The sequence below is a fragment of the Phodopus roborovskii genome, unplaced genomic scaffold, assembly GCF_943737965.1.
Source record: "Phodopus roborovskii unplaced genomic scaffold, PHOROB, whole genome shotgun sequence".
Lineage (NCBI taxonomy): Eukaryota > Metazoa > Chordata > Mammalia > Rodentia > Cricetidae > Phodopus > Phodopus roborovskii.
The window spans coordinates 6,753,964-6,776,190 of NW_026126412.1; the positions used below are offsets into that span (position 1 = coordinate 6,753,964).

Genomic DNA, 22,227 nt, shown 5'->3' on the forward strand with positions numbered 1-22,227 from the left:
GGCTCCTGCTTTCAGTGGCAAGGGAGACACTAGGAAGTGTCCAGCAGGAAGTTTTCCTTTTTTCGCTTATGCCCTCCTAACTCAACAGCTTTCGGAATTCACTCAGGAAGCAGAGTAATCTGGAATTCAAGGCGTTCATTGTTACGTGACCAAATACAGATGTACTCATTTTAATCCAGAAATACTGATTTAGTGCAGTAAGACCCATCTATGTGTCCGTATCTAGATTCAAATCTCTAGGTAGCTATACAAATATTTACATACCCATTCTGCTTGTTTTTCCAGAATATTCAGTGCTGGTGATGTAAATCATGCCTCTCAGACCTAATATTTATAAATAAAACACGTCTGCTTCCTGGTTTCTGTCAGAGACCATTTCCATCTTTTCCTGTTAGTATTTTGTACTTGTTCACATACTTTTCTACCCAGCAGATAAGACCGAATTGCTGATGATTGAAAAAAAAAAAAAAAAAAAAAAAAAAACCAGAGGAGAGAAAAAAATTAAAAAAAAAAAAAAATTCAACCTACTTGTTTGGCTTGTTTGGTACTTTTTGCAAGCGTGGGGAAAATGCCATTATTTGATTTTGATTTTTAACTCTGAAAACTTTAATTGAGCTGAGCTCAGCATTGTAGATCTGATGGTAGATTTGAATATAGCTTGAAAACTATTTTGAGTTGAGAACCAGCCCTAATACCTACTTGCTGCTAAGAGGAGGAAGGTGGCTTTAATGTTCCCCAAGATAACTAGAAGGCAGCTGCTTGCAGGTCCCATACTCTTTTATTGAACTTCCATTTCTAATCCTCAAGGGACTTGTAAGAAGCACATATTATATCATGTATTAATTCATTAATTTATACTGAGTGCCAAACACTAGTCAAATGCCCTACAGATAGGACATGAACAAAGCAAAATCTTTGTTTGGCAAGTCAACAATTCTCATCGAAGGTGCACTTCTGTCTGTGTTTAATTCTCTTCCCTAGCTTTCCCTAGCTCTGTGACCTTGGGAAGATTATGTAATCTCTCTGCATTTCAGCTTGCTTATCTGTGGAGCACAAGTGGTAACAGTTCCTACCTTAGAAAATTGATATGAAATGATAAGGTGATCTTAATAAGTTAACTTTTGTAAAACAAAACAGTGCCTGGCAGGTTGTAAGGATTATTCAGGAGGTATTCATTATTACGCTCACGTCAATGCAGTGAACATATAAACGCTTTCTGTGTTAGGCGTGGAGGAGCATAGGCTACATATACATGTATTTCTTGTTGTGATGGGTGATATAAAGATAAACAAACTGAGTCGAGGCCTTAAAGCCTAGAATTGGGTACATAGGGTTTGCTTTCACTTGTGGGGAGGAATATCCTTGTAGTGGAGGTGACATTTGGACAGACATCTCACCAAAGTAACAGACTGTGACCATGTAGAGGAGGAGTACTCCAGACACATGGAACTACACATGTGAAGGACCCAGGGCAGTGCATGCTTGAAGAACCCACAGCACAGCGAGGAAGCCAGCATGACCAAGAAAGGAAACAGTATGAGAGGTCCTAGCAGGGAGAGCTTGCAGGCTGTGATGAGAAAGATGTGCCATTCAGATACGGAAGCCAAGACACCAACCCCATTACCCAGACAGGTCTGGTTCTTAGGCACTGTTTTAGGTTCATCAGCCAAGGGGACTTGCTACTTGAGGCAGGAAGAATGTGACCAGCAGCACATCACTTGATGATGTGTGGAGGGTTGAAGCCTAGGAAGAGCAGGTGTTGCTCTGATAAGGACCCCATGCAACACTTAATGTGCTAAGGTTTACTGCCCAGCCCAAAGAGTTACTGGAAATTACTGGAGCCTTCAGAGGGTACCCCCTAGAGGAAGAACATTAGATCTCTACTGACACACCCTTGAAAATGATAGATTGCCTGGTGGGTTTGAGGGCACACACCTTTAAACCCAGCACTTCAGGAGGCAGAGGCAGGCAGATCTCTGAGTTGAAGGTCAGCTTGGACTATAGAATGAGTTCTAGGACAGCCAGAGTTACAGAGAGAAACTGTCTCAACAAGCAAACAAAAAGAAAAGGATCAGGGGAACTTGACCCTTTCTCAACTCTATTTGCTTTCTGCCTGCCATGAAGTGAGAACCCTACTTCACTGATACTCGGCCTCATCACAGGCCTAAGCCAACAAGGCTGACTGAGCATGGGCTAGAATCTCTGAAGCCCTGCACCAAAACCAGAACAAAGCCCAGTTAGAAAATCTTTGGTAATAAGCCATGCGTGGTTGTGCATGCCTTTAATTCCATCATAGTTGTGGGTGAGCCTGCTTGGACACCCCTTGTGGGAGGGGATGAGAAGACCCAGTACCAATTACTCGGGCACTGGGAGTCAGTGAGTAGCAGAGCATGCTGCAGACTCACTTATTAAGGAGGTTAGACCCACCTTTATATCCCCTTCCAAAGTCCCAATTGGCTCAGGCAGCTGACTCTGTTTTGTTGTCCTGTCTTCATTGGTATCTCTGGGTCAGGTGTCTCTTTGTCAGCAGTCTCCTGACATAGAGGCAGGCTTGGCTCAGGGAGGAAGTGGCGGCCACACATGCTCATGCAGGTTGGCCTGGGCATCCTGCAGTTTGGGTAGGTTGGGTACAGCTTCTCCTACACATCATTCAAACCCCTTTAAGGCAGTAGGCAGCACATCGGTCTCTTAATTCCATCACTTGGGAGGCATGGGCAGAAGGATCTCTGGGAGTTTGGGACCAGCCTGATCTACAAAGTGAGTTCCAGGGCAGCTAGGGCTGTCACTAAAAACTGGAGGAGGACGAACAGCAGCAACAACAATGTACGCGACAATAATCCAGGTGAGAGAGGATGGCGCTGTGCACCTGGATGAGCATCAGGTGGTAAGAGAGCTGAGAGTCAGGATTTAATTTGAGGACAGAGCCAACAGGACTTGCTGATGCAGTGGGTATAGGCTATAACAGGAAAAGTTGTGTCAAAAGACTCCTGATTTTGCAAATCCACAGAGCAGAAAGGTGTTATTTAGTGGTCTGACAGAGATGGAATTTACTGTGGTTTGGGGTTGCCCCCAACCCTTTCTTTAGATGCAGCAGGATATCCTTCAAGAATCTGCAAGACTTTTTCCTTGACTTTCCAAGACTTTCCAAGAATCCTGCAAGGTTTTTCCTATCAGTGGTGCTCATCCCCACACTGTAATTCCCAGTGCCTGCCCTGTGGTCTTCAGTGGTTTCTCTGATGATCTTGAGCATTTTGCAAATATTTCCACCCATGGGAATGAATATCTAATCTACTTTAATTAAAATGTAAGCCTGTGTGTATACCACGTAACTATTTTAGAAGGAGAGGGGATGCTTTTAACCAAATTAGTGGAGGCTACGGCACTCAGAAATCTTTTGTTAACTACTGGCTATGCATTTGTGAGTAGGGAGGGCTGTACATCTCATTGGATGTACAGACCTCACAAACCTGTGACTACTGCTATTTACATAGGCAGAATGAGTGAGCACTCCTATAATGTTTAAAACTAGAGTTTTCTCCAAAAGTGTAAGTATGAAACAAAAACTAGAACGGTAAAGGTAAAAGGTTTCTTTAAATGCCTGGAATGATGGGTATTTTTTATTTCTCTTTAGACTTGTTCACAATCAGAGTTTCTAGAAATAAAATTATGAGTTTTAGAAAGTTTTTTTCCCGAGGGTGACACTGAATCCTACAGTGGAAGTCTTCCCAGACCATGTGTACCCCACACATTTTGATATAAGGACATAGGCATTATGGTAGTTAGTATATAATTGGCCCCCATAATCTCAAAAGAAGTGGCACTATTAGGGGGTGTGGCTTTGTTGGAAGGGCATGGCCTTTTTAGAAGTGTGTAATTATGGGGGGCGGGCTTTGAGGTTTCCTGTACTCAGGATACCGTCCCGTGTCTCAGTCAACTTCCTGTTGCCTGCAAGATGCAGGACTCTCAGTTACTTCTCCAGTACCATGTCTGCATACTCGCTGCCATAATCCCCACTGTGATGATAATGGACTGAACCTCAGAAACTGTAAGTGAGCCACCCCAGTTAATTGTTCTCGTTTATAAAAGTTGCCATGGTCATGGTATACCTTCACAGCAATAAAACCCAAGTTATGCATATTGTTTTACTGTCTTTGTCACTTTCCTGCTGCTGTAACATGCCATGGCCAAGGCAACTTAGGGGAGAGAGTCTATTTGGGCTTATGGTTCCAGAGGAGTAGGAAGATCTCAAGGTGACAAGGCACAGCAACAAGCAGCAATGTCAGAATGCCTTTGTTGAGGGGAAGGAGTGTGTTTATATACTGACTCACAGCACAGTGGAAAATAATAGGGTCAACAGTACAAGTTTTCAGGCTTAGCTCCTCCAGAGCAGTTGTGTGTTAGCAAAACAGGTAGAGTACCAACAACAACTCCACAGAGTGGTGGTGGTGGGGGGGACAAGATGTTCCAGCCAACAGCTTCATGCTTGCTCAAGGTGCCTCCAGGTCCATGCAGAGCCCTACATCCCAGAACTAGAGAGGCAGAGAGAGGCAGGAGAATCTCTCTGAGTTCAAAGCCAGCCTGGGGTACAGAAAACTCTCCAGAAAGGTCATAAACTTCTGTTTAGTGGTTTTACTTGTCAGGACCAAAATAGATATTGCTGAAAATACTTACTTACAAGTGTCTTTATATAGTAGTGGGAGAAATACAGTTTGTGGAAATACGTTATTAAGAAGCCATAAAATGATACCCTAAGAGTTGCATTGTTATAGGAAGCAGCAAGCCATCTTGTTAACATGTAAAAGTAATAGGATAATGTGTTCAATATGACTGCAGCCGCTCTGTCAGGTAAGATGAGACCACGTGGAAATACTTAGATTAATAGAAATGGGTTAATAATTAAGTCAGAGCTAGCCAATAAGAAATTAGTACCTGGCCAACAGAATTATATCAAATACAGAGTCTCAGTGTATTAATTGGGGCTGGTGCCACAGTGGGGTCAGACCTGCAGGTGAAAAACCTACTCATAACAATATTGGCGACCACAGAGGGACCAAAGACCTTCCACTTAAAACTTAAGAAAAGGTTAAAAAGGATTTTAAAAACTAAAGAATAGAGACAAGCAAAGCTTCTTGGTAGCAGCATTTTTCTCAGTTGGGCTCTGTTTTAATAGAGACAAGCAAAGATTTGTGTGGCTCCTTTAAGGGAGATTTCCTGACTCAACATAAGCAGCAAAAAAACAGCTTTTAAAAAGCTCTACTAACAACTGAATGGTGTGAACTAGAGCTGGCAATGGCAGTGACCACTTCTCCAAGCAGGCAGCATGCTGCTGAATGGCAGCGTAGACCAAGGCAGTGAGCACAGCTCTCAGTTCTGGAGGTAAAAGTACCCACTGCCATCCTTGATAGACCATGGCTGAAACAACTGTGGCTTTCATGTTAGCAATGTTGTTCTTTACCAGATGAAAGACTCGTGGCCAGAAAAAGATAAATATTTACAGTAAAGACAGGTTCACATTAAGAAAAACCTCTTAAGGTTTACAGTGTGTTTTAAAATATACGTAGGCTTGGGAGAAAAAAAGAAAAAGGAATAAAATGGTTTTAAAAAGACAGTGAGTAGCTGGTTGTGGTGGCACTCGGGAGACAGAGGCAAGCAGATCTCTGTGGTTGCAAAGTAAACCTGGTATGCAGAGTGAATTCCAGGACACATAAAAGTTACACAGAGAAACCCTGTCTCAAAAAATGAAAAAATAAAAAGTAAAAGAAACAGAGTAATAAAAAAGCCATGTAAAGATGAAAAATACCGAGAAAATCTGGATACTGTACAGCATTATATTGTCTTTTTATTGTTTGACTGCTGAGGAAACAACTGTTAAAGGAAATGCTGCTGAATTAATTCAATTTATATATTTTAAAAATGCTTTGACTCCAAAATTTAAGTTCAAGGACAGGTTACTGGGGAAAAGGATTTCTATTTTTGTTTCCATAAAAAAATGAAAAGCTGTGGATTCCTTCCAGGCTAACATGGTTTGATCAAACCAGACCCCCAGAAACAGTGTCCCAGGTGATCCAGCATTCAAAACAGTTGGGACAAGCTAGCCTTGCAGACTGCAGCCAGGATTTCTTCATCTTCTTAGGATTCCCCATGACAGCACCCTCTACCAGCAGGACGCCCAAATTCCCAAATATTGTTTATAAATGTTTGTTTCATTTAAATGGGGTTGGTTATAAATGGTTAATGACCACAACCAATCTTTTTAAAGGTAAAAAGGGGAATTATTATATAGATATGAATACTTTGTTTTGGAATGGATTTTCATTTATTGATACAATTTAAGGTCAATTTTGTGATATGTATAATTCTCCTCTTGTTTAGGTATTGTGTAGAAATGTAATGTGTAATTCAATACAGATTATAGATAATACCTATGATAGTCAGATCTTATAGTTAAGTTAGTTAAGATTTCTAGATATACAGACATGTATTTGAGATAAATAGGCATTCTTCAAATCTTTCAAAGACCTACAGAATATGGCATTTAAAATGGTTTAGGGTTTTTCTTGGCAGTGAGACATAAATGCTCCTGGCAACACCACCTGCATCAGAAAGGAAGATGGACATCGAAGAAATGCATTATGAAGTTTACTTCCAATATGGCAAGGCTAGCCATTTGAACAAAATACTGCTCTCGCCTGGACTGTTTGACTTTATGCTGTATAAACTGGACATGCAGGACCCACAGGAAAGTGACTGCTGATTCAAGATGGACATTGCTACAGAGTTCCTGCTTCATGAAAGAGTCTGCCAGACATTTTGCAGGACACAGAGAAAAGTGACAAACTGCCAATACAGGTGGACAGTTTAGTTTCCTCCTTTGCTGAGGAGTGTGATAGACACACTATAGCCTATAGGCTGAAAATGGAAGACTGACCAGGCAGTGAGTTGTCTCTGCCATTTCTAGAGTTTATATACTATCCTTCTGTGGTCTTTGAAGGAGTTGAAGACAGATAGTTATGGTTATAGTTTTCCTTAGTTAGGATTAAAGATAAGTTACATATAGGACTTTAGACTCACAAAGATAGGATAGATGATAGAATATTTTCTTTAAATCTTGCTAAATGTTAATGGACTAAATATTGTTAACTGTGATTCTTATTTGATAACTGTTGTGTGATATATTTGCTATGCTAAGGTTAAAATCTTTCTTTTTATTGAGACAGAAAAGAGGAGATGATGGGAGATGTCATTCTCTAAATATGTTTCTCATACTGGTTAATGAATAAAGCACTGTTGGCCAATTGGAAAGCAAGATAGGTGGGACTAGGAGATAAGGAGGATTCGAGGAAATAGTAGGAAGGGATCAAGATGGAGAGATTGGAGAGAGCAGAACCGCCGGCCCCCTCTCTCTGGTAAGATAAGACCACATGGAAGTACTTAGATGAGTAGAAATGGGTAAATAATTAAGACAGAGTTAGCTGATAAGAAACAAGTAACTGACCAACAGAATTATATCAAATACAGAGTCTCTGTGTGTTAATTGGGTCTGGTGCTGTGGTGGGTCCAGGCCAGCAGGAAAAACATACTCTTAATACCATTTTGTTAACATGTAAAAGTAATCAGATAATGTGTTCAATACAACTCCTTCATGTGGAAATTTTGTGTCCTAGGTGTTAGCTAGAGTTCTTCCTGGGCTATGAGATTATAGATCTCTCAAGAATTTCTCCTGGGCACTTACTTATTTATTTTTAATCACATTTATCTATTTTCTTATCTATTTCCTGTTGTGTGTGCCCATGAACACGAGTGCTGCATAGCCTGGACATGAAGCTTGAAGGGCATCCTTCAGGGTCTCCTCCTTCTACCATATGGGTCCCAGGAACTTAGGACATCAGAATGGGCAGGGAGTACTCTCAGTGGCAGAGCCACCTTGCCTGCTCTGCATCATTTGCAGTATCCACGGGAAACCATGAAAACAGATCCATGCTTGTCCCCTTTCTCTGCTCTTCTCCCCAGCTCCCTACCTTCCTCAGCCTCTATAGTGGTATCCCAGGTATGTGTTACCATGCCTGGCTGTCTCATTGTATTTTTAAATTATTATGGGCAATCCAAAATGGTATCCTTACAATTACACCATAACTTAAATCAAAAAGTTTAAATAGAAAGCAAATCTGTGAGCAGAATATTTTCTGTCTCTGATTGTGTTACACAAATATTTATCTTAAAATGAACACTGAATGCCAAAAGAAACTAATATTGCATGTGACAATGAGTTCAACAAGAAAAACTAAGGGAGGGGGACTACTAGCCTGGTTCTTCATTATCCTTAAGTAGAGTGTGCAGGGTGTATAGGTTCAAATTCCTCTTTCAGAGAAAGTCAGGTGCATGGCTCATATCTGTAATCTCAGTGATGAGGCAGAAGGATTGCCAGTCTGGGTTACATTGAATGATGTGTTGTCTCCAAAGAAAATAGAACAATGAGCTAGAAAGATGAGTCACTGAGTCACTGGTTAAAGTGATGTGCAAAAATGAGGACCTCAGTGGGAATCCCTAGCACTCATATAAATCCCAGGTTTGCATCCATAACCCCAATGCTAGAAACATTGACTCCCAGGAGCCTGGCCAGCGGTCCTCGCTCACAGAGTGAGCTCCAGGTTTGGTGGTGAAAGAAGTCTCAAAACTCAAAACAACTCTGAGATATCATCTTACTCCTGTCAGAATGGCTAAAATCAAAAACACCAATGACATTTTATCCCGAAGAGGATGTGGAGAAAGGGGAACACTCTTTCTTGCACTGCTGGTGGGAGTGCAAACTTGCACAGCCGCTTTGGAAATGGAGGTTCCTCAGGAAAATGGGAATCTGTCTACAAAAGATCCAGCAATTCCTCTCAGGCATATACCCAAAAGATGCACATTGACGCAACAAAGACATCTGTTCAACTACAGTCATAGCAGCATTATTTGTAATAGTCAGAATCTGGAAGCAACCTAGATGTCCCTCAACTGATAAAGAAAATGTGGTACATTTACACAATGGAATACTACTCAGCGGGGCGGGGAGGGGTAGGGAGGAGGGACAAAAAACAAACAAACAAAAAAACCAGTGAAATCTTTGAATTTGCAAGCAAATACATGGAACTGGAAGAAACCATCCTGAGTGAGGTAACCCAGTCACAAAAAGACAAACATGGCATGTACTCACTCATATATGAATTTTAGTCATAGGACAAAGGATCACCAGCCTACAATTCACACTGCCAGAGAAGCTAGGAAACAAGGAGGACCCTAAGTGAGACATTCATGGTCCCTCACAGAAAGGGAAAGGAACAAGATCTCCTGAGCAAATTGGGAGCAGGCAGGTGGGGAGAAGGAGTTAGGAGAAAGAGAGGGGGAGAAGAGGAGGGGATAGAATAACATGAGGGAGCAGGAAAATTGAGTCAGGGGGATAATAGAAAAGAACAACAACAACAACAAAAGAGATACCATAATAGAGGGAGCCATTATAGGTTTGAAGAGAAATCTGGCACTAGGGAAATGTCCAGAGTCCTACAAGGATGACCCCAGCTAACAATCTAAGCAATAGTGGAGAGGCTACCTTAAATGCCCTTCCCTGATAATGAGGTTGATGACTACCTTATATGCCATCCTAGAGCCTTCATCCAGTAGCTGATAGAAGCAGAAGCAGACACCAACAGCTAAACACTGAGCAGAACTCCTGGAATCCAGTTGCAGAGAGGGAGAAGTGATGAGCAAAGGGGTCAAGACCAGGCTAGAGAAACCCACAGAAACAGCTGACTGGAACAAGGGGGAATTCATGGACCCCAGACTGATAGGTGGGAAACCAGCATAAGACTGACCCAGACACTCTGAACATGGGTCTCAGTTAGGAGGAGTGGGAAGTGTAAGTTACCTCTGACAATGGAACCAGGATGTATCCCTAGTGCAGGAATGGACTTCAGGAGCCCATTCCCCATGAATGGGCTAGAGTCATGGGGGAAGGCCTAGGCCCTACCCCAAATAATCTGAAAGACTTTGATGATCCCTAATGGACACCCTCCCTGGGGAGTGGATGGGGGATGGGATTCTGTGGGGGGCATGGGAGGATGGGAGGGAGAGGGAACTGGAATAGATATGTAAAATAAGAAAAACATTACATAAAAAAATTTTTTAAAAAAGAAGTCTCAAAAAATAAGGTGGGGAGCAAAACCAGATACCCTATATTGACCCCTAGCCTTCACACCCTCCTAGAGCAAAACCCCATGTGTACATAAGTACACACACACACACACACACACACACACACACACACACAGAGAGAGAGAGAGAGAGAGAGAGAGAGAGAGAGATTAGTAAAGTGAAGCAAACATCAAAGGATATTCAGTGCTGTACACACAAACATCCTACAGAAACTCTGGGTCCTTGATGTCCTGAGACTTACTGATGAGTATTGTATTGGTGGTGGCAAACACGACTGTGGGAGACAGTACGAGTGAGTCACTTCCTTAATCTCAGCTGCATGTCAAAATAAATAAATAAATAAATAAATAAAATAAATAAAAAATAGAATGTGAAACATAGACTAGCCTGTAGGCCTGTTAAAGCACTTTGCCATTTAGAGCTATGATGAAGCTTCATTTAGTCTGTTTCTCCCATCCAGTCCCCACATCCACATCTTGTAGAAAAGGTTCTGATCTTTTGTGTGAGCTCTCCTGCGGTCCCTACATGAATGATGATTAGCATTTGTCCCACAAGTCTAGAGATTATTCTCTTTAGTGGCCCTAAACTTCTGCAATTCCCAGGAAATAACTAGTAGATGGGATTTCCTACCAGGCCTGGTTCTTAAAGCTTTGTCTTGCTGCAGTCTATCTGCCTGGGACAAAGAGCTCCCAAATAAGTGGCAGCAAGCCATTATCACAAGGAAAACAAGCGAGGGTGGCTCATGCTATGAAGACAGTCACACTGCAGGACTCACAGTTTATAGTCTAGATACTTAAGTTTCACTTTCACAAATAGGACATTTTGATAGAACTAATCTCAAAACGAGTCCCCACGCTTGCAGGATGTGGTCATGCCTGTCAAGCAAATTCTGTCTGTTCCTAGATCAGTAAAGCGTGACTTGGCACCCCCAGTGACAGCCTGACAAGAAAGCAGTGTGTGTTGTATCAGAGACTACCACTCTGATCTGCAGACACCCGGGGCAATGTGATTCATCACTTACACAGGGTAGCTGTGCAGAATGTCCCATCTTCTGATTGCTGAGTCACTCTGCTTTGTGAGCTTCCAGGAGACACACACTCCACACTCCACTTAAACAATGACAGACATCAGCTCAGATAGCCCTTGCCAACACTATCAGCTTGGATAGCCTGTGCCAGTGCTGCTCTGTTTCCATCCTTTTTGCTCCATATTGTCCCAGTGGCTTCAGACTTTGGGCTCTTTTATTTTTTTCTTGGAGGGAGTCTGTCCAGCTAATACTCAAGGACTTTAGCACCTGAGGTTCCAATTCCTCTCCCAAATTTTCTCATGGCAACGATGTTCTTTTCTGACTTTTTTTTTTTTAAACGTCTCTAACATCAGCAAACATTGTTTGAGCACCCACTGTGGGAGATGCACAGAGGTACAGACCAGAGCTAGTTAGAAGACGAATGAGACAGAGACCTTGCCAGGCATGCTGGCACTTGTTTGTAACTTGAACATTTGGGAGCGATTCCTTGTGCTTAGGAGCTCACAGTCTAGTGAAGAGTACAGTCAACCAACCACAGTACACGATGTTCTGGTTCTGAGACAGGTGAGCACAAAATAATGTCAACAATGCTCTGGACCTGCATCCTGGAGGAGGGGAAGGGAGGAGCCCTACTGCTCACATTGCTCTCTCTGAATGAATGCCCTCTTGGAGAAGTGCAGATTCAGGAGGCATCAGAGGAATACAGGAGATGAGAGTTTTTGAGGGGCTTTTCATATCAAGTGGAGATGTGCATTTCTACTTGTCTGCCAGCCTTTACCTGGTTTGACCTGGGCACTCATTGCCAGTCTGTCCACTGTGAGTGTTACTGCTGCTGGCCCTGCCCGATGCTGATCTTTCTGGCACTCCCTCCCATGTGTCAGATGAGGACTCCTTTCGCGTTCGCTTGCCATTCATAAGCCATGCTGTCCAGCCCAGACAGCTGGCTTTTGCTTTGAAGACTGCCTGGCTTGCTTCCCCACCAGTCTGTTGAGGAGTCCAACATGCCACTTGATGTCACATGGGCCACAGGTGTTGTGGATGGGATTGCTACAGGAGCTGGATGTAAATGATGTCATTGGGCAAGAGGAGACTCTGCATGCCCATGTTGTGTGTCCAAATGCTGTTCCTATCTTCCAGTGAAAAGATGCTGTAAATAAAGAGAATGAGCACAAACTGATCTCAAACACTGAGCATAAGCAAGGAGCTGTTCCAGACATCAGGTAAAAGTATTCATTCTCACAGCAATACCATCCTTGTGATAGAAACCTGTTTTATAGACTAAAGAAATGAAGGCTCGGAGAAACTGACTTATGTAAGGTTTCACAACTCCACAAATCCCTACACACACACACACACACACACACACATACACACACACACCACACACTTTGCACTACTGACGATAGAAGCCAAGACCCTGCATATAAATATACTAAGCATTGAACTACATAAACAGTCACTGATTCTTGTTTATTTTTAATCTGAACACAAACCAATGTGTCCTTTTAACTTTTGGCCTGGCTCACAGCAGGAGCCATGAGATATTAGCACTGTAATAAGATTTCTGATTCCAGCCTGTTTATCAGTTTTCTAGGAGTAAGACAAACACAGGGCATTTAGCCTGGGCCTGTGAAATCATGTTCAGAAACATGCTACCACTCTAAATCAGCTGGCTTGGAAAGAAGCAACAAAGAAATACTAAAGTAAAGGTCATCAGATAGAAATGTAGTTGAATATATGTACAGTCCCAGAACTTTTGATGTTAAACAATAAGACATGCACTTGGAAAAAGATGTGGAGAACTGTGCCTGCTTTATGACTTGTTGATATCTGTGGGGTTTTTCCTTGGGCCTCAGAACAATTTACAACATTGCCAACAGCATTCAGTACATTCAGAACACGATCGTGTCGGCCGGAGCTGACAGAAGGCCACGCTTGGGACAGTACTGAGCGAGGACGGCTGTCCAGCAGACAAGGGGGTAAGCCAGGTTCCGTGAGTGAAAAGCCGAGCTGGGACATTTTAGGTAACATGGTTTATGTAAGTGTGTGATCTAACGGTCCCCCTAGAAGTGGGTCAGATAGGGGCTGGGAGAACCAGGGCCCTTTATGACCCTAGTGACACCTTACGGTAACTTTCCTTCACACCTCTGAGAAGGTGACCCTGTGATGAAATTTCACCAGGGTTCAGTTCAGTCTGCTGGTTGCCCCCCCCCCTTAGTTTTAATATGCTAAACTAAACAGGACCCAACATTTGACAGAGTATGGTAACTTTACATTTGGGACTAGGAAACAAGGAAAAGATCCTTCTCACCCCTCACAGCTGTGATTCAGTTCTGACTCAAAAGGAAGTGTGCCACCTACTGAATCACAGAAACCACTTCCTGTGGCTGTTTGGTTTATTCTGGAGGCACCAGGCCAGAGCCTGCCCTGCCCTGACCCTTGCCTAGCTCTCCAGAGCCAAGGCGTTCACAGCTTGAGGTGGTTTGGCCTGGGACTCTTGAGAACATTGCATATTGAATTACAAGTGTTTCGTTTCCTAGCAAGGAGTCTTTAACAACATAAAAACGAGCATGTGTTATTTGCAAACCTCTGAATCATTACTCAACCTGAATATCCCTAACTTTTTGCAAGGTGTGTATTCTGGTTGACCACTCTCTAGAGATCTGAATGTACAATGGCTTGGCTTTTCCTGCTGGCAGCTTGGGCAGGCTGTAGGGTGGCAGTAGGTCTGTGAGGCTTTACGGGAAGCCTCTAATCAGTGAAGTAACACCGGATTTGTTCTCATTTGTCTCTGTGCTTTGAGAAAGTGCTCAGGAGTTGCCATGTACTCTGCTGATTAGGGGAGGAGATGGAGTGGTGTACAGGACCACATAGTGTACAGATGTTGGATTCCATAATGTCAGCTCCAAATAGACTAAAGAAGGTTTTCATTGTTGTATCTTAGGTGGGTTATGGGGATTCCACAGTGCCTCAGCAAGTACATGGTCTCTCAAGCACAAAAGTTCCAGAAAGGCAGTTCTGCATGTATATCAACACCACAAATCCTGGGAATCACTTCTGAAGGTAAAAAAGGCCTGCCCCTCAGAATGTACCAGAATCCCTGATGGCAGAGGACCAACCACTCTTCTGTCCTTCCTTGCTCCTCCAAGGAGTAAATGAACTACAAACCTATGAGATAGTGAATAATGTGCCCATGTCAGCCAGCCACTCTGAGATTTCAGTAAACAGCATCCAGGACAATATTGGACACCCACCTCTTCTCTGCCTACTTTTATTATCATTGCTGCTTCCCATCTTCACCTCTGACTTGGGTTGTACGTGATATGGCCAGCCATTTCCTCAAGGTCTGACTGATAACCTTACGCTTAATGATGGGATTCTGAGACTACACTGTCTTACCCTGTGTAAACTCATGCGTTTCTTTGGAAAATTCATAAAATTATCATAAGCTGAAATGCCCCATCAAAAGGATACTAAGTTCCATACAAAGTGATAAACGATTAAATATATGGAGTAATATTTCTCCAAATGTGAAATATAACAGTCAGCTTGTCAAAAGTATATGTGACCTGCATCAGATCAGTCTTTCTTTGCCCCAAGGCTGCTGTTCACACATCTGACGTGAAGGAGAGGACCTAACCCTCTGTCTTCTCAGGCCATTTTAATACTGACACACTCTTCTCCTCACCTGCCAGTCATATCATCTAACCCAACAGCAAACAAAGACCACACTTAAATTGTGCTTTCAAAATCCGGGCATTCTAAGCACTGTTTATTAAGTATTCTTGGCAAGAACACAGAAAGATAAATTGGTTTGCAATAATGTTAGAAGCCTTAGCACACTGAAACTTTCATCTGCATGTGCCATTTTGTTTCATGAATCACCCCAAGTATCTGTATCTAGTATATAACCCCTGACCTATATTAAGTATTAATAACTATTTTATTAATGAACCTCTCCAAATAACAAGAAACCATTAGATTATTCTATTTTCTATGCTTTTGTTTTAGACAGTTTTTATGAAATAGTCACACATATATCATCCAGAAAGAATATAAATTTCTGTCATCAATTTTTTAAAGAAGGTTTCATATAGCTCAGGCTAGCCTTAAACTCACTATATAGCTGAAGTTAGCCACTAAGATTACATGCATGTCTCGGCACACCTTGTTTTCATGCATGTGTCAGAAAACCTGGTTTACATACATGGGGCAGCACACCTGGTTTACATGTATGTGGCGACACAGCTGGTTTAAAAATGGTACCCAAGATGAAACCTAGAGTTTTGTCCCTGCTGGACACGCACTCTACCTACTAAACTATATCTCCAGCCCCAAAATGCTTTATTATGTTACTTTTGGTTGGATGTCACAGAGAATTATATTGAACTCTTGACCAGCCTATTTTTTCCATTGGAATATTGGCTCAGATAAGAAATAACATCAAGGAAAAATTACTCTTTGGCAGGAAAAATGTCCTCTCTAAATTCTTGTGTGTTTTGTTTTGATTTTTCCTTAGTGACTGGAGGCCAGTTTCAATCCATGCCGGCACAGATTCCAAACTTTCAATCTGGTTTTCCTGAATACTGACTGGGTGCCAAGAATGAGACAACGAGACAAATCACCACCAACACATTCAAATTCATATATACATACGCATGCACACATAAACACACACACACACACACAGAGAGAGATACACATACAGAGAGAAAAACACACATGAAAACACACAGACACACAGAGGTATACACACAAACACATGCACACACATACACACACACACACACAAACACACACACACAGATACACATACAGAGAGAAAAACACACATGAAAACACACAGACACACAGAGGTATACACACACACACACATACACAGACAGACACATGCACACACAGATACACACACACACACACACACACACACACACACACACAGATATCCACACAGAGAAACACACACAAAAAGACAGAAAACATACACAGAGAACCATACATATACATACAGATACAGAAAGACAACAGAGATACACACAGATGCACACAGAGACACAGGTATATACAGACACACTACCAAAGATCCATAGATACATATAGATATAAACAGCCATAGAGACAGATACGGATACACAGATATACAGATACACAGAGAGAGAGAGAAAGAGAGAGAGAGATACCCAAATACGCATACAGAGATACACACACACACAAGTACATACTCAGATACATATGTGCACACCCAAGCATGAGCAATACCTGAGTCCCAGGTGTATCTACTGATTTGCATGTTTCTATTCCTTCTAACATTTACCCTCAAAATTGTGGAGTTTTAAACTTTCAAGTGGAACCATTCTTTACATCCCTAGATGACATTCATACATTGTTCTCTGTGTGCTAGACCCTATCAAAAACACCATCTTGAAACTATTCATTGAAGACAACTGAAGATGGAGGTTTCTGTCCCTCCTGGTCCACAGCCGCTTTGCCCCAAATAAACACACGAAGACTTACATTGAGTATATAATGTTTGGCCGATGGCTCAGGCTTCTTATTGGCTAGCTCTGTATTAATGATTAACCCATTTCTATTAATCTATGTATTGCCATGAGGCTATGGCTTACCTATAATCTGGCATGTTACTCTTTTGGGAGCATGGCATCTCTCTCTGCCTCTCTCTGCCTTTCTATCCCCAACATTCTCCTTTTCTGGTAGCCCCAGGTATGCTTCCTGCCTGGCTATTGGCCAATCAGTGTTTTATTCATCAACCAATAAGAGAAACTTATATACAGAAGGACACCCCCCTTCAGACAACCAGCATCTGTTTTGCTCACTTTTTCTTTTTGAGTCAGGGTCACACTCTCAAGTCCAGGCTAGTCACTACATCACATAGGCTGGCCTCAAACTCACAGCAATCCTCCTCCTGTGTTATCTTCCTAGATGTCAGGGTTATAGGCACAAGCTACTAAGTCCTACTCTCTATTTTCCTTTCATCAACACTTTGAAAATTTTAATGTTTGGGAAAAAGCAATCACATTTATTAAAGAAACAATGATTTTGTATTGAACTAGAGAATAAAAAAGAAAGTAAATATTTTTTGGCAATCTGAAGAGAATCATAAGTTTAGTGCAGAGGGTAGCAGTGCCCTGAAGGAAAGGGTTTTGCTTGACAGTCAAATAAACAGACATCCATAGCTAGTAACTTGACCACCAAGGTTGCATGAAGCCCGGCTCTGCAGTGAGACTTTGGGAGGTTTGCATCATCTGAGATCTGTTTCTTCAGCTAAGGACTCTCACCTTCTGAATGTTTGTTACTTTGCTTCCTAAAGGTTAACCCATTCTGTTTTCCATAATTCCCTACATCCCAAGACAGTGACAACCAAGTCCCCCTCATTAACAGTGCTACTCACCTTGTGTGGTTTCTCTTACCCTGCTTGGGGGAAGGCACATTCAGTCAGACACTAACTGGCATTTAAGGTTATTTGTGCTCTTGGTAAAGAAGGGAGAACGTCTGAATAGACTGACCTAATTACTCATCACCGAATGTTTGTTATGTGGGCCTAGTAACTTTTCTGATACTAGTTGATATTTGGAGCATTAGGTGCAAAAGCCTGTATGAATGAGCGTGCATGCATGCGTGCATGTGCGTATGCATGTGTGTGTGTATATTCATGGATATGCATACATGTGTGTGTATATGTGAAGGTCAGAGGTCAACCTCAGACATTGCTCCTCTGGAACCATCTATCTCGTTTTCTCAGTTGGGATCTCTGGGGCTCCATGGTCAGGCTAGGCAAGGGATGCCCCTGTCTCTGCCTCCCAGCTCTGGGCAAAAGTACAGCCTTTTATGTAGATGTTGTACTTCAAACTTAGCACCTCATTCTTGTACAACACTTACTTTACTGAGTTGTCTCTCCAGCCCTATCAAAAAGAAATGTCATTTTATCAACTTTTACTGCTCCTCTCCTGCTGAAGAAGCAGATTTCTTTTTATTATTTTATTTTATTATTATTTTTACATACTAATCCCAGTTATCCCTCTCTCCTTCCCTCCTGCTCGCCCCACCTTCCCCTACCCACTCCCCTTTACTCCTCATCAAGGGTAAGGCTGCCATGAGGAGTCAACAAAGTTTGTTCCAAGGGGACCAAGGCCCCCCCGCCAGGCTGAGCAAGGTATCTCTCCATAGGAAATGGGTTCCAAAAAGCCAGTTCATGCTCTAGGGATAGCTCCTGGTCCTACTGGCAGTGGCCCTACAAACTGCCCAAGTCACCCACTGTCACCTGCATTCAGAGGGCCTAGTTCAGTCCTATGCAGGTTCCCCAGCAGTCAGTCCAGAATCAGTGAGCTTGGATCAGCTGTTCCTGGGAGTTTCCCTATCATGGTCTTGATCTCTTTGCTTGTTTTATCACTCCTTCCTCTCTTCATCTGGATTCCAAGAGTTTGGCCCAGTGCTTAGCCATGGACCTCTGCATCTGCTTCCATCAGTTACTGGATGAAGGTTCTACGATGATAATTAAGGTAGTCATCAATCTGATTACAGGGAAAGACCAGTACAGGCACCCTCTGCACTATTGCTTTAAGTTTTATCTGGGATCACGCTTGCGAATTCCTGGGAATTTCCCTAGTGCCAGGTTTCTCGATAATCCCATAATGGTTCTCTCTACAAAGACAATTCTTTTTTTGCTCTCCCCCTCTGTCTGAAGGAACAGATTTTAAAGTGGAAATCATGAAGGATTTTTCTTCAAATGCTACTGCCCAAGTTTCTACTTGTTAGAAAAGCAGAATTCGGTCAGGCATGGTGCCTTGTGCCTACAAGCCTAGTGCTTATGAGGCTGAGACACGGGAATCCTGGATCAGTTCAAGGCAATTTCTCCTATGTACTGAGTTCCAGGACAGCCTGGGCTATGTCTGGAGTCCCTGCCCAACAAAATAAAGCAGAACACAAATGCTTATTTCTATCCCAGTCCTCTCAAATCAGAACCTCTGGGAGTGAAGAGTTCAGCAGCCACCAGTCCAGCATACTGATGACAAAGACAATTTGTTGGTATTTTTGAAGAAACAAGTCCGTTGACTTCCTTTTCCATATTGGCTTCCATCTCCAGGAGTTCACATCCAGGAAAAGGGCAGAAAGGAACACAACATTTTTCTTGGTTTTTTTTTTTTTTTTTTTTTTTTTTAATTCAGAACCATACCAAAGGATACATGCTCTAATATGATACAGACCAATAGTGATGGTTCTTTGATAACATACAAGGGCTTGAATTTATTTCCAACAAGACTAATCTGAAGGTGCCTTATAGATTAGATAGGAAATGGAATGGGGAACATTTATCGACTACAAAACGTCCCAGAAAACCTTGGGAGTGCCTATACCAATGTTACCTTGAGGCATGTCTTTAATAACTGAAAGGCCTAATAGCATTTCAGAAGATGATACTACATGAAGACTTCATTTCTGATGCTGTGAATGCTGGCTGGCCCTCAATATATCCCCCTTTTCCCCCACTCTTCTCCCTCCCCTCCACTTCTGAATCCCTCCCTCCTCTTCCTCTACTTCCCCTTTCTCTTGTTCCTCCTTCTACTTACCTTACTTACCTTGTACCTTGTTTTTTTATTATTATTATTATTTAAAAAAAAGGAAAAAGAAAAGACTTGGACAAAATGGCTTGTTCTATACCATAGAAAATAAGAGGAAGCCAGCACAACTGTAGATTCCACAGAGGAGTGTGACACACCCTGGTCAAGAAACACTGGGTTAAAGAAACCTGTGGCTTGAAACTTCAGGCTAAAGAATGTTTGCTAACATATTGAAGAAATGTGTACATATTATTAAAACCTACAAATCTATTCCTGCTTTTGTTTTTTCTTTGTCAGTATCTCCAAAAGAACTGAGCACCTATTAGTCACAGGGAAACATCTGTAAGATGTAGCAACTGGTGTCACCTTCCCTGTGTGGATCACAAGGTTCTTGGCAATCGCTTCCATACCAGACCAATGAGTATTGTTTTTCTTCTTTCCAGATGGATAAAGAGAAGCAAGCTGGAGATAAAGGCCTGCTTCAGCACCACACATTTCAGTCACCCATGACAAACAATGGCTGCCAGTCTTCTCACCCTTCAGCAACAAAGAGCTTTGAAGCTTTTTGCTGTCAACAAGCGTTCTGGAAAGAGTACACTGTCTGAAAGGCACAAATGATCCACCCTCTACACCATGGACTCTTCTTCCAAAGGCAACCAAATCAAGACATCATGAAATGTATCTGTACTGAATTTGTGCAGACATTTACCCTCATTATTATGCTCCAAACAGTATGCAGTGATAACTGTTCCATACGATTAAACAGGAGCAAGAGGGAAGATGTGCCCATAGGCCCTGCAAGTACCGTGGTACCAAGGCTCTGAGTGTCCACCACGGTACTTGCAGGCTCAGTCTTTTAAAAGCTGCTGAAGGGGATAGCCTTGTGACTGTTTTCCTCTGGAGACAGGGTTTCTCCGTGTAGCCCTGCCTGTCCTGACTCACTCTATAGCCTCAAACTCGGAAAACTCGGAGACCCACCTGCCTCCCGGTGCTAAAGGCTTTCCCCACCACCTCCTGGCTTTTGCAGTAACCTTTTTACAATGCTGTTTTCCCTGCTGCTTCCTGACATAGTAGAAAGTGAAATAAGACACATGGTTTTCATGACAGCGGAAGTTGTCAGTCCTGCCTCTCCATGCTGTTTAGGGTGGAGTGGAACAACATACTGAGAGCCAGTGGCTCCAGCCCCTAGATGATCGTTGGGAGGCAGTCCTTTTAATGCTGGTTCCCACTGAGTGATGCACTCAGATGTGAGGAAATCTTCTAGGCCAACAGTGGGAGGGAAGTGTTGAGGCAGGGTGGAGTGATGCAATATTTCTTAGTGTTAGGGAGGTTTTGCAATTTGTTTTTCAGTCTGCTTGGACATCCAAAAAGGAAGACTCATGTGTCAACAAGCACACGAAGTGAAGCTTAAAGTCCTAGGAACTGAGAGGCAGGGTTTAAATGTGAGTTTACATTGGTGTTCATTTCCCTTGATGAGAAGTTGGCTAGAACTGAGGATCAGTCTTGAGAAATGCAAATTTTTCTCTGACAGGTTTACTGGCTGGCTTCATCCAAACGCTTAAGCACAAAGGATGTCTAATCTAATAAGAAAACTTTCTGTTTTCTCCCCAGTCAAATAAGGAACAAGGGAAGGGAAGTTCAGATGTCCTCACTCGGCAGTGTTCGTCATGTATGTGGTCAGTGCACATAGGGGCATGGCCCCGCCCGAAAGCAAGAACGTTCCAGAATTGAAGTATGAGCTGCACAGATTGGAGAGCTGAAAAAGCAAACTCACTCACCCCTTACAGTCCAACCATAACTTAAACTTGTGCACTTCTGTTGTGAAATGCTCAATATAATTACCAGTAAGAAAAACAGAAAACAACCCCAAACCAAACAGATTCCCATGCCTTTGTTACCTACCAGCCACCTGTGAACATCTCCGCTGGTGCTTATGTTATGTTATTCCGCTCCTTGTTTACAGATGTCTGTTTCCACCTCTACTCAGACAGAATAGGGCTGACGTTCCATCTATACCAGGCAAGTTAAAGAAGAAGAAGACAAAGATCTGAAATGGCACTGAGAATAGGGTCAGCAACTTGGCTCAGCGGGTGAAGGGGCTTGCCCTTCAAGCCTGATGATCAGTTTACACTCACTAGACCCTACATGGTGCAAGGAGAGGACTGTCCCCTGCCAATTGTCCTCTGATCTCAAACACATTTTGATATGTACATGCCAACTATACAGATGTAAAAGAAGTTATTTTTAAAGATTTTATTTTAATCATTTGTATGTACCTACCTATGTGTGTATTGGAGAATATTCCATACACTGCAGGTTTTCTCAGAGACCAGAGGGGTCAGATTTTCTGCAGTGGGAGTTCCAGGTGGGTGTGAGCTCCCTGTATAGCTGCTGGGACTGAAACTTGAGTTCTGCGGAAGAGTAATACATGTT

At 42.5% G+C, this 22,227-nt stretch overlaps 1 long non-coding RNA gene across 1 annotated transcript; it reads left to right on the plus strand.

Annotated features, from left to right (window-relative positions):
• Positions 1 to 14,171: 14,171 nt before the first annotated feature.
• On the plus strand, positions 14,172 to 20,454 carry LOC127220938 (uncharacterized). Its single transcript, XR_007834412.1, has 3 exons — positions 14,172 to 14,281; positions 20,092 to 20,136; positions 20,238 to 20,454. It is a non-coding gene; the product is annotated as an uncharacterized LOC127220938 (long non-coding RNA).
• Positions 20,455 to 22,227: the final 1,773 nt, after the last annotated feature.